The sequence below is a fragment of the Echinops telfairi genome, unplaced genomic scaffold, assembly GCF_000313985.2.
Source record: "Echinops telfairi isolate 266 unplaced genomic scaffold, ASM31398v2 ScPeMD7_7420;HRSCAF=8458, whole genome shotgun sequence".
NCBI classification, from domain to species: Eukaryota; Metazoa; Chordata; class Mammalia; order Afrosoricida; family Tenrecidae; genus Echinops; species Echinops telfairi.
Window position 1 is genome coordinate 41,935,738 of NW_022111320.1, and position 16,731 is coordinate 41,952,468.

The following is a 16,731-nucleotide window of genomic DNA, read 5'->3' on the forward strand; positions in this document are numbered from 1 at the left end:
CCCCCACCTCCACCCAGTGAAAAATCAAAGAAGGTACCCCCCAAAAGTAAACAAGATAGTATTTTGAGGCAAGATAATCAGAAGCCATAATGCAAATATATCCTTGATGAACAAAATATCCATGTTAAATAAAGATAGATTTAAGAACCGGTCCAAGCCAGGTCATATGAGAGCCCGAGACCAAAGGAGGAATCAATAATAGGCCATTAGGCTCCATGTCTAAGAGAGTCCAGTCACTAGGAAGTCAGATCATTGTCTGAAATGACACTGTTTTGAAAAGGTAAAGTGATGCTCGGGGACGATGCGTGATCACTTTGGTGATCATCAGTTTCTCTTGAGCTCTTCCGTGCCACACCCTGGGTGGGATCTGGGGGAGGCAGATTACACATTGAGTTAGTTCAAGTTTATTATGCCAACTTGGCTAATAAATACATATGGGATTAACTGAAGGGCGGAGGGATAAATGGCTCAATGAGCCTCACCTTTCTAGTTCTCAGGTCTATTGCTTTGTGATGGTCGACCAGGGTGCAGTTGCCTTAGCCAGTTCCCTGCTTCATCTGGCAAGTCTTACTTCCTGCAACACATCCCCGAGGAAAAGTCGCATGGACCTACCCCGATGCTGCCCTGGGTGCTGGAGCAGCCGTGTGGAGACCCCTGCCAGCGCTGAGATGCTTACACCTTCACTGATTTGGCTTTCCTTCTATAGTCAGCATAAAAGTGTGTGTTTTGTCGATGGGGAAGGACTTTGTGGATTGGTGTTGGACATATGGCTTAATATTGGACTTGTGGGCTTGGGCAGCACTGGGTTGGGATGTTTTCTTGATGTGCGCTTAACCTTTATATAAAATTCTCTCTTATTCATGACTTTCTGTGGGTTTGTTTCTCTAAAGTATCCAGACTAACACACACATCCCTTGATGATTGTCTAATTAGGAGTAGATATTGGTGTGTTCTCTCTTACTTAATCAGGATTTTATTTTTTAGGTGGAATCTAAAAGTTATCAACCTTCCATCTGTAAGTCAGCACAGTTCTGACCCAATATTCTGACTTACAGATGGATCAATGTGTTTTTCTCTACCCTTCCTCCTGGAGACAGTTCTTTTGGCCAGCCTGCGGCATTATCTACCTTGAGGAAAATCAGGATTGCCATGGCAGGAATGCAACGATTAAGACAGCACAACTATAATTTGACCTCTGATTCGGAAAACAGGATTTTCTAATTTGCACTAAGACTGTCAGCTTAAAATCGAGGCTTGGTTGAAAAAGAAAATGATGTTCTATTTCCCTTACTTATCCCCTTAACTTATCAATATGGAGATAAAGCTGACTGATGTCATAATGTCTCCCACAAGAAAGATAAGGAAGTCATCTACTGGTAACCACGGCCATGAGATTTGTTGACCTGAGTCATGAGGCTGTGACACACAGAAAATGAAAAAAACAACACGTGCTCCTTTTAATGGGATTTCCCGAGGAGAGAGCAATGAGAGGCAGGAGAGGAGCTCCTCGCTGACATTGGCATGCGAGGCAGTTGCAGTTGAGGGAGATTCTAAGAGTGGGGTGGGTAGAGGGAGATTCTAAGAGTGGGGTGGGTAGTGGGATCAGGGTGCCCAAATTCAACACCAAGCACGGGAGGACCTTGCCTCACAGGCTGACTGGGCTCTAACTTCAGGAGCCCCATTCAAGTCCAATAGGAGCCTGGCTAGGAAGAGTGAGAGTCAGGAGTTAGCGTTTCTGAATACAAGGAAGGTGTGAAAAAGGTCGAAAGCTCCTCCTGTGCCACCAAAGGAGACATAAAAGGTTATTAAAATGGCACGTTTGCTTAGTTTGCTCTTCTTCTCTGTTTAGACTCTCCTGTTCTCTTACTGGTTTGTGTCAGTTTGTTACTGGTTTTTTCTGTCCTTCTGGAACTGCTTAAGATGAATACTTCTTTTAATTTCCCTCCCATATGACCAGTTATTCAATGAACTTTTCTCCGTATGGTTTAGATGTAACACTGTGGAGTTTAAGATAATGATAATTTGTTGTTGTTGTTATTGTTGTTAGGTGCCATTGAGCCGGTTTCGGTCCAACAGAATGAAATGTTGACCTCAGGCACCACTTTGCCGTCCACCATCTTGCGGGTGCTAGACGTATGGATGATTTGCATGGAGCTGCTGCTATCCGGGGCATCCCCTAGATTGCAATCCCCCCCATCTCTCAGCGGCCACCGGAAGGTAGTAATCTCAGCCTCCAGTTGGACTTTGATGTTCAGCAGGACCTTGTCATCCTGAGCCTCGTGTTGTCCCTCAGCCGGGGTCTGTCTCAGCTCTGCTTCCAGGTGTACCGGTATCCTGATGAGCTACTCCGTTTGTATGACACCGAGAGCTACCACTTCCCGATGGCTGTTTGCCAAGCTGGCCTTTAGATTTCTCATGGAGTCCAGGGCCACCTTCAGGAACTGGACACTCCATCTCAGCTCCATGAGCGTCAACTCAGGAACTCCTAGCTCAGCAGACTGAGAGCTGACCACTGTGGTGCTCTCTTCAATCTGCTGGGACAAGTATTTGTCCAGATCCTCTTGTTTCTTCTGGGTCACTTCACCTGACTGGGCATGAATGTTGGCCATGATTTTGCTAAAGGCCTGAAATGTGGGGGCATCTACCTCCACAGTCAGTCCAGAGTTGGCAATCTGGGCTCATAGGCTTTTTACTTTCTCCCCGTGGTGCTTCTCCCTGAACATCAGCTCCTCCATAAGAGCCTCCATCTCATTTTCCAGCTGTAGCTAAGTGACATTGGTGTCACCGATGAACTTGTGGAGATGTGGATGTTGTTCTCCACAGACTCGCATAGAGCCAGGTCTGACTCACACTTGATTCCAAAGTCATCAGCAACCAGCTGGCTATTGTCAATCTCCAGTGCAACGTAGCTGTTGCCCGCAGAATGTGCAAAGATCGGAGCCCTGAGCTCCTCAATGATCGTGAGGTAAGGGCTGCAGTCCCTGACCTGGGATCCTTTCTTGTCCACGTGTCCCCAGATTTTGTTCTCCAATCTCTGATTTCCATTCTCCTGGAAAGAGAACAGGTGGTTGTTCAGGTCTTGAATGATCCCCTTCTCACCATGGATACCCTCCAGTCCTGCCAGACCCCAAGCCATGGCCCCTGTCCAACCTTCCCCGAAGCTACTGAAGCAGGACACTGAAATCCAGGAGCCCGAGCCCCTGGCAACCACAGAGACGCTGGCTGCAATGCTGGCTGGTCAGACAGGTGGCTGGATGACCAGTTCCCCACTCTCAATTAGAAACAGAAGTAAAATGGCCAAATTCAGTGATAACTTGTACTTACCAAACCCCTACCATGAAGGCAGTTTTATGCATTTTAGGTTTCTCTTAAAAAAAAAAGGGAATGTTTTACTCATTATTTGTATTTTGGTCTTTATATTGTTATTATTGTTTTATCCTTACCCCCTTATTTTGATTTTGGTTTTTATTGTTTCTGTTGGGTTTCCCAGTTTGTGAAGCACAGGAGGAGTGGGTGCCTAGAGATAATAACTGATACAAGGGTTGATAGGGCATGCAGGGGTGGGGATGGGTGATAGGGAGGGAAAAAGGGTTTCAGGAATGCAAAATGAAGGCGAGAGGGGGGAGGGAGCACTAGAACTGACTGTGATTGCACAATTCATTTTAAAGGTGATTTGATCATGGTGGGGGGAAGTTCTAAAATTGATATGGTAATGATATGATTGGACATTTGAACTAATGAATTGTATGATATGTAATTTATGTGCTAATAAAATGGTTATTTTAAAAAAAGGAAATGTCGAATGTGCATCATTAACTTGCCAGATATTCACCAACTGGTTCATATTACCATCTTATCAGTCTTACTTCATGCCCTTGAAGCATAAACCAGCAATTCCATGTGAGAAATCAGAGGAAACCAGTTGTGTGCAGGGGCTACCTATACTTGAAATGTGCGGAGAGACTCATTCATGTTCTAGATTGCCTGGGCTCTGCATGTGCTAAAATGATTTCTCCCACCTGGAAATATTGATAGGAAGTATGGAATTCCTTTCAGTGATAGCAAGGAATGGATTGTAATTTATGCCAGAGACCGCACACACGTTGTCATAGTAAAAGTGTTGGACCCACCAGGCATTTCTTCGTTGGCGACCACTCTGATTCTGAACCTTAGACCACTGATCTCAAATGCTCTGTTCTAGAAAGACAGATGGCCTTTTCTCTTCTGATTTAATCAAACTTCCTTTTGTGACAATCCTATTACACATGGGTTTATTATCATTGAGATTCTTTTTCTTTTAAGGAAATAAAAAGTAAAGCAATCTTTGAGTAAGAAAATCCTATTTAATTTATCAATATTCAGAATTGGTGTTTTTAAAGAGGGGGAAAAAAACAGACAAAATCACACTCTGGTGTCTCCAGATTATAAACTAGATCATCATAGTAGAGATCGTTTAGATGTTGTCAATAAATTCCAGCAAAATTTTAAAGGCAAGGTATCATTTTTTACTGTGGGTCTTGATGCTGAATATTTATTTGAGAGTGAAAAGCTGTAGCTAGGAGCCCACTAGAAATCCGCATGCAGAAATTCCTTTCATCTGCTCATGTAGAAATGGATTAATACAGATTCTATGAACAGAGAAAGATGAAAAGGCATCATGTTGGATATCCAGTAATCCATTACTCATATAAAAGTTTTCTAATATCCATTAAAAGGAAAATCAAGGAAGGTATAAATTTTCATTTAACATGGCATTGCATCACCTCATCGTTTATGAGAGGTTTCCAAAGCATCTAGCAACAGATGGATTACTGGTCATTTACTAAGAATTTGGAAATGTCAAATGTAAAGAAAATTGGGCCATACAGAAAGATTTTAAATAAAAAAGCTAAATGTCCTATAGTTAAAAGTGTATGGCGAACTGTTATGAATTCAGGTACTACAGAATAAAATCATAGTTACAAAAGCCAATTATTTTTACAGGAAAAAATAAATTTCTCCATGGTAATTCATATAAAACTAGTAAAAAGATAACTGCCTCGATAAAATGGAAAGATAAAGCTCAACAGAACAGCAATTGATACAAAACAAGAAGTGATCATGAGAAAAGAGATACAGAACATCTTTAAGGCAAAGTACGAGAGCCTCTAAGTGTGCGAACCCAGGAAGTATAGTTTATATTTAGAATTCTCAGAAGAAATAAATTGGAATCTTAAGTTACATTAAAAGTTGAATACAGGTGAAAAGTCTGTCAGTAGAGAAAATGTGCCTATGGAATCACTCAGCAATTCAAAAAGCCTGAAACTGGACCCACCACTTCTGGTGACACATTTCAATAGTATGGAGGACTGTCTTGGGTGGGGTGCTTTAGAGAAGCATCGGGATGTGTATTCAGAGAGATTTATCTTCTAGATATGACTCACACAGTTGTCAAGGGTGGCGACTTCCAAGTCCATAGGTCAGGCTGGAGGCCTCTCCTGACTCACCTAGATGTAGGGGTCCACAAACTCAAGATCAGCAGACGAGTTGGCAAATTGCTAGCTGTAGAGGTGAATGAATACAAGGTTGGCAGGTAAGACAGCAGGCTGCTGACAATTTCTAGGATCAGCAGGCAATAATACAACAGGTCTCTGGCTCAAGTTCAAAAAACTAGAGGTCAGATGATGAGTTAGAAGCAGAATTCAGAATCCTGGGGAAAAGCAGAGCTTTGTCAGAATGTCCACATATATTGGAAATACACCACACCACAAAGAAACTCTCTTTCAACTGATAGGATGCTCATGGCAGATCTCATTAAGGAAGTGATTACATTATATCACCATGGGAATGACTGCAAAATAACTACCAAACCACTGAGAATCATGGCTCAGCCAAATTGGCACAAAGCCTTAACCATCAGAAGGACTCCACAACCATTTGATGTCACTGAATTCTGTTCAATTATTCCTAAGTTAATTCACTGGCATCGTGAAAAGCTTTTAATTTGGTTTCTCTTAGTTAAACATGATAAAAGCTAATTCAAGTTAGTTTAAGAAAAATAGCAGGCTAGCTTGGTTTCCAAAACAGGCAGGGGTTAAGAGGATTGGGGTGAGGGAATATACTAGGTTAGAGCAGAAAATGCTGGGTTTAAGGATTAGGGAACTGGAGCCAACACTGCCTGAATTTGCGTTCCTTTCCTCTCACTTCCAATCTCTGTTTGGAAAGAATGATGCTAAGCCAGACCAGGATGAAAATCACTCAACTCAAGAGAGAGGACAAGAGGGCAAAAGCATCTTCATAGTTAGGAGTTCCAAGATCCAAGTCCCGAACTCTGCAGAACTTATTGAAAACTCCTCCTCTGCATTTGTGAGCCTTAAAGTAAAGATTCTTCAAAGAAAGTTCCTTTTTTAATCAAACTAGCTTGAGCTGAGTTTCTGTCACTTATAACCAGAAGAGTCCACATTAACATACAAGGAGGTACCAAAAAAAAAAAGGATTTTTTTCATAGTTCTGTATTTAATTTTCTTTTCTTACTTACTTTCTTTTTTTTTTTTTTACAAAACAACCTTATCACCTTAAAAGTGCTCTCCACAACACTGAATACATTTGTCAAATGTGCAATTCCATTCTTAGAAACATTTTTCAAACCCATTTGTTTGAATAGCTCACAGCACCTCCCTCATTTTTTTATATCATTTTATTAGGAGCTCATACAACTCTTATTACAATCCATATAGACATCAATTATATAAAGCACATTTGCACATTTGCACATTCATTGTCCTCATCATTCAAAAAACATTTGATCTCCACCTAAGCCCCTGGCATCAGCTCCTCATTTTTTCTTCGCCCTCCCCGCTGCCCCCTCCCTCATGAACCCTTGATAATTTATAAAGTATTATTTTGTTATATCTTTCCCTGTCCGATGTCTCCCTTCACCCACTTTTCTGCTGTCCATCCCCCAGGGAGGAGGTTATATATAGATCCTTGCAGTCGTTTCCCCCTTTCCAACCCACCCTCCCTCTACTCTCCCAGTATCGCCACTCATACCACAGGTCCTGAAGGGATTATCCACCCTGGATTCCCTGTGTTTCCATTTCCTATATCTACCAGTGTACATCCTCTGGTCTAGCCATATTTGTAAGGTAGAATTGGGATCATGATAGTGGTTGGGGAGGGGAAGAATTTAAGAACTAGAGGAAAGTTGTACGTTTCATCGATGCTACATCACACCCTGACTGGCTCATCTCCTCCCCAAGATCCTTCTGTAAGGGGATGTCCAGAGGCCTACAAATGGGCTTTGGGTTGCCACTCCACACTCCCCCCATCATTCACAATGATATGATTTTTGTTCTGATGATGCCTGATACCTGATCCCTTCAACATCTTGTGATCTCACAGGCTGGTGTGCTTCTTCCACATGGGCTTTGTTACTTCTGAGCTAGATGACCGCTTGTTTACCTTCAAGCCTTTAAGACCCCAGACGCTATATCTTTTGATAGACGGCCACCATCAGCTTTCTTCGCCACATTTGCTTATGCACCCATTTGTCTTCAGCAATCATATCAGGGAGGTGAGCAGTCAATGATATGATTTTTTGTTCTTTGATGACTGATAACTGATCCCTTCGGCACCTCATGATCACGCAAGCTGGTGTGCTTCTTCCATGTAGGCTTTGTTGCTTTGAGCTAGATGGTCGCTTGTTTACCTTCAAGTCTTTAAGACCCCAGATGCTATGTCTTTTGATAGACGGCCACCATCAGCTTTCGTCACCAAATTTGCTTATGCACCCACTTTGTCATCAGCGATTGTGTCAGGAATGTGAGCATCATAGAATGCCAATTTAATAGAAGAAAGTATTCTTGCATTGAGGTAGTACTTGAGTGGAGGCCCAATGTCCTTCTGCTACCTTAATACTAAACCTATAAATATATGCATATAGATCTATTTCCCAATCCTCATATATAAATAGATTTGCATATATACATGCCTTTGTTTAGACCTCTATAAATGCCCTTTGCCTCCTAGCTCTTTCCTCTATTTCCTTTGACTTTCCTCTTGTCCCACTATCATGCTCATCTTCATTTGAGTTTCAGTAATTCCTCTTGGTTACCCTACTCGTAACACGCCCTACCAGGCCTCCTACACCCTCCTCACCACCGATTTGGATCAATTGTTGTTCCCTTGTTCCTGGGTTTGTTAACAGCACTACCTTCACCACCACCACCACCCCCACCCCCACCCCCGCCTCCCCCTCTGTCATGTTCCCCCAGAACTGTCGGTACTGTTGTATTCTCCTCCAGATTGTTCATCCAACCTATCTTATTAAGACCGACCTGCGGAGATAATAACATGCATAACCATAAGATAGAGCAAAACCAAGCAACAATATACAACAAAACAACAACAAACCAATGACAAAACAAAACACAACAAGAAGGAAACACTCGTAGTTAGTTCAAGGACTGTTTCTTGGCCTTTAGGAGTGTTTTCCAGTCCAGTCTGTTGGGGCAACAAGCCCTGGCCCCAAAGTCCACCTTTGGCATTCCCTGGGGACCTCACCGCTCCGTTCCCTTGCTATTCTGTTCCACCACCTTAGAATTTTGCCTTGGTTGGCGGGATCATATCGAGCACAATTCCCACACTGTGTCTCTGGTGTTGTCCCCTGTAGGGCTATGGGTCAGTGAGGGATTGTCATGTCTCATAGTGGAGCCGGCCATGTGGTCCTCTCTGTGGACTGGCTGCTCTAATTGGGATCATTGTCCTCAAGGCCTGGTGGGCCAGGCTGTGCTCCACTCTCTCCTCCTCCCCATTCATATGCTCCCGTATGCTACAATCAGATATGTCCCTCTCCTGAAGCTGCAGATTCAATGCCGTCCTCTGAAATAAATTCTTCTGTGGGGAGGGGCAGATGTCCACGTAGTAGTTGGGATTGAGGCCGGCCCCTTAAAACTCTCCACTTGTTCCCTACTCCATGCCGGCATGTTGCTTTCACATCTTGGAGCAATGGGTTGAAGTCTGGTCCCTCTTTCTGGCCTTGGTTTGTTTCTTGGCTCTTCAGGGTATATGCCCAGTAGAGGGATTGCAGGGTCATATGGTAACCTGATTTCCATCTGTTTTAGATATTGCCAGATCGATTTCCATAGAGGCAGTATATACTTACAGGTCCACCAGCAGTGGATGAGAGTTCCTGTCTCCCTACAGCCCCCTCCAACACTTGTTGCTTTCTGATTTTTTGAATTGATCTATCTTTGAGGGTGTTAGGTACCTCATTGTTGTTTTAATTTGCATTTCTCTCCTGGTTAAAGATCTGGAACATTTTCTCATATGTTCATTGGCCACTTGGATTATATCCCATTTGTCAATTTGTGCCTCCTCTGTGTTTGTGTCCTTTCCTATTTCTGATATCCTATGCATTCTTGGTGCCAAAATTCTCAAGTTGGTCCCAATTCCATCATTGATGGCCCTAATAGATTGGGGTTTAATTTCAAGGTCTGTGATCCACCTTGAGTTTCTTCTTGTGCATGGAGTGAGATAAGGGTCTTGCTTCATTTTTCTGGATGGTTGCCTTGTTTTCATTCATTAAGATGGGGAAGTTTTCCTCCAAAAATTCTCTCACTATTGTTGCAGATGGCTTCTTTGTTGTGTCTTCCTCCGGCTATCCAATAATTCTAATGTTGTTCCTATTCATAGCATCAGACATAGCTCTTAAGTTTTCTTCAGCTTCTCGGATGATCTTATTAGATTTTTGTTCACGTTTGTTAGTCTGCTTGGCTGTCACTGGTGCGGTTCTCTGCTTACTCCAGTCAATTCTCGAGGTCTGTGTGTCTACTACTGGTTTTTGTTATCTCCTCCCTAAGCTCTTGTATTTTCCTTTGGTGTATGGACTTTATCTCCTCTATAATTTCATCCTTTTTCTGTATTGTTTCCTTCAAATCCTGTATGACTCCAAGCAGCATTCTGAAAATTTCTTTGTGTGGCAGCTCAATGTCTGCTTCTTCTATGCATGTCAGTATGTTCAGGACATATTCTGCCATTGCCTTTTGTTTCTCCTGTTTTTTCATTGAGGTCGTTGGGGCTGATGGCTGTTTGCATTGCATTGTTTTAGAGGAGCCAGGTGCCATTTTCCAGGGAGTCGAAGAGCACTGGCTTTCTCTGGGATACTTATAGGAATGCTTCTTCAAACTGCCTACAGGTAATTTCACTATGGAATTAACTTACCACTTTATCCTCCTGTGGCTTCCCTCTCAGGGGAGTGCCCCAGAAGACTGGTGGGTTGCCTGATTTGGTGTTGTGGAGGTTGGGAAGAGGTTCCTGCAGCAGCTTGGAATGTTGATGAATGTTGGCTGAGCTGCCTTAGGCTGTGTGAGGCACTAAGGTATGAGGGAGGAAGTTCCCTCAGTCATGTGGGACAACAGAGGAAAAATAAGAGCTCCCCCAGGCACACAGGCAGGAATTCCCCAGCAAGAAGTTGGGTAGAGTATCCCCTGGTGGAATTTGGCAGGGCTTTCCCTAGCTTCGGGCTAGCTGCACAGGCTGGAGCTCACCTAGCTGGGTGTGAGGCAGGCGTAAATACCCTAGGTTAAGGGGAGTGGTCTGGAGGTTGGCAGTGGAGAATGAGAGAACAGGAAAGAAGCAAAGAGGAGGGAAAAATTTTTTTTAAAGTAAGCTGGCTGAGACTGTGGGGGGGATAGAGAGAAGAGAGGGAAACAAAAGTAATAATTTAGCTGAATCCCAATCCCTGCCCATGCTGCTAAAAGGGTTTAGTTCCTGCCCCAAGGCAGGATGCGGCAAGCTGTGGCTGTGTTGAGATTAAGCCCCCACGTAGGCTCCAAAAGGCCCCTACTCCAGCCAAGACAGTGGTGGGGCTAAGGTCCAGCCCTAGCCGGCCTCCACTGTGGTAAATCAAACGCCCCCACACCCTCAAAACCTTGTGGGTCTGTGCCTGCTCATCTTTATGATGCTCCTCCTGCAATCCAGCAGTGTTTAATCTCCCTCTAAGCAACTCCCCTGGGCTGATTTCTGTGGAGTCCCTCTGCTATGTGTTACTCAGTCGCCATTTTCCCGGGAGTCGCAATTTAATTTTTTTAATAGTTATTTTGGACAACTGGTTCAAACATTTCTGAAAAAATAACAATTGGTACTCTCAAGTCAGTTGGAGTCAGTATTTTAAGTGTCCTTACAGTGTACAAGTGAGAGTAGGCAAACAATGTCACATCCTTCACTTTTATCTTCATTTCAATTCGCTGGCCTTTTATGTCCCTCTTCATTCACAGAAGCAAAAAGAAGTCACACAAAGTGACGTCAGGTAAATCAGGTGCATGGGGCAATAGAGGTATGATGGCTTTTGCCAAACCTGGTGCACTGAGATGGCGGCGTGAGCAGGTGCATTGTTGTGTCGGCAAAACTAGTCCCCTGTCTGCCATAAATCAACCCTTTTTTGTTGCACACTGTTATTCAATCTTTTCAGAACCTCTAAATAGAAAGCTTGATTAACAGTCTGACCTGGTGGAATGAACTCCAAATGCACAAGTTGACATTTCTGTCCATGCTGGAAGTTGACGGGCTTCTGGAATGAGGGTTGTCATCAATTGACATTTCACCTTTTTTGAAATAAGAGTTTTTCCCATAGCACTGTCCTTGTAAGCTGTGTTCAACATCACAACAGTTTCTGCGGCATCTTCCCACCCATCCCCCAAGCAAGAAACAAGATTTCACAGCTACACACTGTTCTCTTAAATTGACCATCACAAAAATGAGGTTCAGTGAAACTGCTTTTACAAAAAATTTACTGTGACCAGAGAGAACTGGGTTCACTAACTCAGAGCGAGTTGCTTGATGCTCACCTTGTGGGGAAAAAAATGCATACTATGAAAGCTCCCCTCTGTCCAATGCAATTCCAGTTTTGGGGGTGGGGGTACCCCTCGTATCTCATCCACTGAATTTGGCTAGAAAGCTCTGGGGTATGGTATGGGTTATTTATGAGGTATGGAAAGTGAAGCAGAATTGTTCAAATCCAGGGCAATGTTATATTGCCAAAGTAAAATAAGAAAATAAAGGGGAAAATATGAGTACATATGCTAGTCAGCAACATTAATAATTTCCACATTGACAAGTATTTATTGGACACTTTTGTGTCACACACTATTCCAGGTGACATAGAGGCCCCCCCAAAATGCATAACATACATCCCCTGCCCACAAGGAACTTATACTTTGGCCGGGGGCATCAAACAGTCCTCACATTACTACTCTACAAAGTCAACAATTACATGGGCCATAACGCAAAAGACTCTAAAGAATTTAGAACTCAGTGGTGAATGAGTTTCCCCAGTTGGGAGAAGAGGCAGCTTACATGGAGGAGTGGCATTACTATGCATATTAATAGATAGGAATTCTTAAAACAAGTAGAAGTGTGGAATGGGAGGGTGGGGGAGAGATGGAATGCCTAATGCATTCCAAATAGAGGGAAGAAAAAAAACACAAAGAACTGTGAATGTACCATTATTGAAAGAATAGGGTTTTCCCAGATAATAGAAAGTCTTGAAAGTTAGGCTCAGATAATTAGATTTTGTCTGAGAGAATGAGGTATCAGTAAAAACAGAGTGGAAACAAAGCAATAAGATAGTGGTAGAGATGGTGAATTGACATTAGATGAGATTGAGTGAGGAAAATCTCCATTGTAATAATTGAGATGAGAGATAAAGAAAATGTCACATGGGAAATCACTGAGAAAAAGAGGAAATAAGGATAGTGGGGTGGGGGGAGAAATAAGGATAGTGGAGGAAAATATTAAGGAATTAGGAAAGGGCTTGACAATTGTTTCGACATAGATAAATTCTTGTATTGTATGACCCAAAATATCCACTGCCATTTCTCCCACAGTGAGTGGGAGGTTGGTAAATTGGTGGTTAGCAAGCCAACACTTAACCCACTATGCCACCAAGACCCCTCCCACTATGCAACCAGAGCAGGGGACTAAAAAGAAAAGTTGTCAACTCACTGATCCAGGGGAAGAGATTTTGCTTTAAAACAACAAAAACCAACCAGGTGTGTGGGGGAAAGATGATCACTTCAGTTTGGCTATTTCAATGTGAGGGATCCAATGGAGCATCTTAGGTTAGACAGTGGTTCTCAACCTTCCTCATGCCACGACCCTTTCATACAGTTCCTCATGTTGTGGTGATGGCCGAAGCATAACATTATTTTTGTTGCTACTTCACAACTGTCATTTTGCTACTGTGATGAATTGGGCAACCCCTATGTAGGGTCGTTCGACCCAAAAGGGTCACAACACACAGGTTGAGAATTTGCTGGCTTAGAAGATCAAGACACAAAAGTATGACTCCAAATTTAGAAAAGGAGTCAGAAACACGGGTTTAAATTTGGAAGTCACTTGCAGTCATTGAAGTCAAGAAAGTTTACCACTTGAAGGAAGGGAGAGAAGTAAAAAGAAGGCAAAAGATATAGATGCTGTTGCTGTTGGATGCCACTGAGCTGGCTCTGACCCACAGCGATCCTATGCATAGAAGAACAAAACACTGCATGGTCCTGCCCCATACTCACAATTATTCCGATGGCTGAGCCCATGGCTGAGCCCACTGATGCAGCCACTGTCAATCCATCTCGTTGAGGCCATTACTCTTTTTGCTGCTCTTCCACTTTACCAAACATGATGTCCTCATCCAGGGACTGTTCTTTTCTGACAATAAGTCCAAAATATGAAAGATGAAGATGAAGTCTTGCCTTTCTTGCTGCCAAGGAACACCCTGACCTATTTCTTTCAAGACAGATTTTTTTGTCCTTTTAGCAGTGCATGGTACTTTCAACATTCTTCTCCAACCTCAAAATTCAAATACATAGATTCGACTTCTGTCTTCCTTACTCGATGTCCAGCCTTGATTGTGAATCTAAGCAAGACAAAAACCTTGACAACTTCAATCTTTTCTCCATTTATCATGATGTTACCTGGTGGCCCAATTGAGGAGATTTTAAGTTTCTTTACATTGAGTTGTGATCCACACGGAAGATCTTTGAACTTCATCAGTAAGTGCTTCAATTCCTCCTCACTTTCAGCAAGCAAGGTGGTGTCGTCTGCCTACTACAGGTTGTTAATCAGCCTCCCTTCGATCCTGGTGCTACATTCTTCTTCATATAATACAGCCTCTCTAATAATTTGCTTAGCATACAGATTGAACAGGATACAACCCTGACACACACCTTTCCTGATGTAAAGTCGTGCAGAAGTCTCTTGTCCTGTTCTCACAACTGCCTCTTGAGCCACGTACAAGTTCCTCATGAGCACAGTGGAATGTTCTGGATTTCCCATTCTTATCAAGATTACTTATAATTTATTATGATCCACATAGTCCAATGCCTTGCATAGCCAGTGAAACACAAGTGACTATATTTCCGGTATTCTCTGCTTTGAGGGGCGATACATCTGACATCAGCAGTGATAACCCTTGTTCCATGTCCTCTCTGAATCTGGTCTGAACTTCTGGCAGTTCCTTATCAATGTACCGCTAAAACCATTTTTTGGATAATCTTACACAAGATTTTACTTGTGTGCAGTAACAGTGATACCATTCTGTTGTTTGAACATTCTGTTGGCTTACCTTTCTTTGGAATGGGTACAAATATGGATCTCTTCCAGTCGGTTGACCAGCTATCTGTCTTCCAAATCTCCTGGTATAGACAAGTGAGTGTGTCTAGTGCTTCTTCACCGTGCTGACACAGTTCAGTGGGTAGCCCATCAGTTCCCGGAGCCTTGTTTGTGGATAATTCATTCAGTGCTGTTCGGATGTTTCCCTTCATCACCATTCGTTCTTGCTCTTATGCTACCTCCTGAAACGGTGGAATATTGACTAGTTCTTTTTGGTACAGTAACTAGATATATTCTTAACTAGATGTATTCTTTCCATCTTCTCTTGATGCTTCCGGCATCATTCATTATTTTACCTGTAGAATCTTTCAGAATTGCAATTCAAGGCTTGAATGTTTTCTTGAGTTCTTTCCATTTCAAATATGCTGAGCATGTTAGTCTCGTTTGGTTTTCTGATTCTAGGTCCTTGCACATTTTGTTATGATATTTGGCTTTGAGTTCTGGAGCTGCCTTTTGACAGTTTCTGTTCAGCTCCTCAACATCATCCTTTCTTCCATTTGCTTTAGCTACTCTATAATGAAGAGCAAGTTTCAGAGTCTCTTCTGACATCCACTTGGATCTTTTCTTTTTCCCTCTCTGTTTAAGACCTTTTGCTGTCTTCATGAACGGTGGTCTTAATGCCCTCCCACCGCTCATCAGGTCTTCTCTCATTAGTGTTCAGTTCATCGAACCTGTTCTTGAGATGTTCTCGAATTGCAGGCTAGACCTAAGTTCATAGTTTGGCTCTTGTGGGTTTGTTTTAATTTTCTTCATCTTTATCATGAACTTACATATGAGCAATTGATGGTCTGTTACACGGTTGGCCCTGATCTGGTTTCGTTGCTGATCCTGAGCTTCTCCGTTGTGTTTTCCCACAGATACAGTCAATTTGATTTCTGTGTGTTTCATCTGGGGAAGTCCACGTGTAGCATTTTGTGTTATTGAAAAAAGGTATTTGCTATGAACAAGTGGTTGGTTTTGTAAAATTCTATCATGCGATCTCCAAGTTTGTTTAGTTTCTAGCACTGAGACTCTATTTTCCAACTACAGTTCCTTCCTCTTTGTTTCCAACTCGTGCATTCCAATCAGTGATAGATATCAATGCGTCTTGATTGCTTGTTAGATCAATTTCTGACTGAAGTCGTTGGTAGAATTCTTCAATTTCTTCATCGCTAGCTTTTGTTGGTAGTGCATAAATTTGAATAATAATATTTCTGATTGGATTTCCTTAAAGTGGATAGATATAATCCAATCACAGATGGCATTGTACTTCATGATAGATTTATCAAGAGGCTTCCTGCTAATGAATGCCATGCGTTATGCCTAGCATAGAAAAGCATATGATTTTCTGATTCAAAAGAGGCAATACCAGTCCATTTCAGCTCACTAATGCCTAGGATATTGGTTTTCTTGCATTCCATTTCATTTTGATCACTTCCATTTTTCCTAAATTCATACTTTGCACATTCCAAATTCTGATTATTTGAAGATTTTTTGTAGCTGTTTCTCTTTACCTTAAGTCATGCACCATCAGCAAATGAAGGTCCCAAAGACTCCAATCCCACAGACTTGACCCGACTCACATTCCCCTGGTCGACTCCTCTTCAAGAAATGAGCTCCTCTCCAGTCACATTTCCAGTGCCCTTAGAGCCCATCCTCTGGCAGTATCTCAGATAATGCTCTGCTTCCTGTGTTGGGGTTTGCAGTACTTGACAGTGCTTTGAAGCTAGGCAACAGTTTGTCAGTGAATTCTTTCTTTGAAGTGGGGGGCCAGGGCATCCTTCATTGTCTGCTCTTGGTCTGGAAGCTCCGCTGAAACCTGTTCACTTTGGATGACCCTGCTGACAGTTGAACTACCAGTGACATAACTTCCAGCATCACAGCAACACACAAGCCACCACAGTAGGACAAACTGACAGACATGTGGCGAAAAGATATAGTTTTGAGAGACAGAAACCTCCTGTTCACTGTTTTTCTTCTTGAGTCTCTCTTCTGTCAAATACATTATAAAAATTGTCCCTGTCCCTCTAGCTCAGAAGCAACAAAGCTCACATGGAAGAAGCACACCAGCCTGTGTGATCACAAGGTGTCAAAGGGATCAGGTATCAG

At 42.6% G+C, this 16,731-nt stretch overlaps 1 pseudogene; it reads right to left on the reverse strand.

Annotated features, from left to right (window-relative positions):
* Positions 1-236: 236 nt before the first annotated feature.
* The window catches only part of LOC101660677, a 66,191-nt pseudogene continuing 49,696 nt past the window's right edge, over positions 237-16,731 (reverse strand).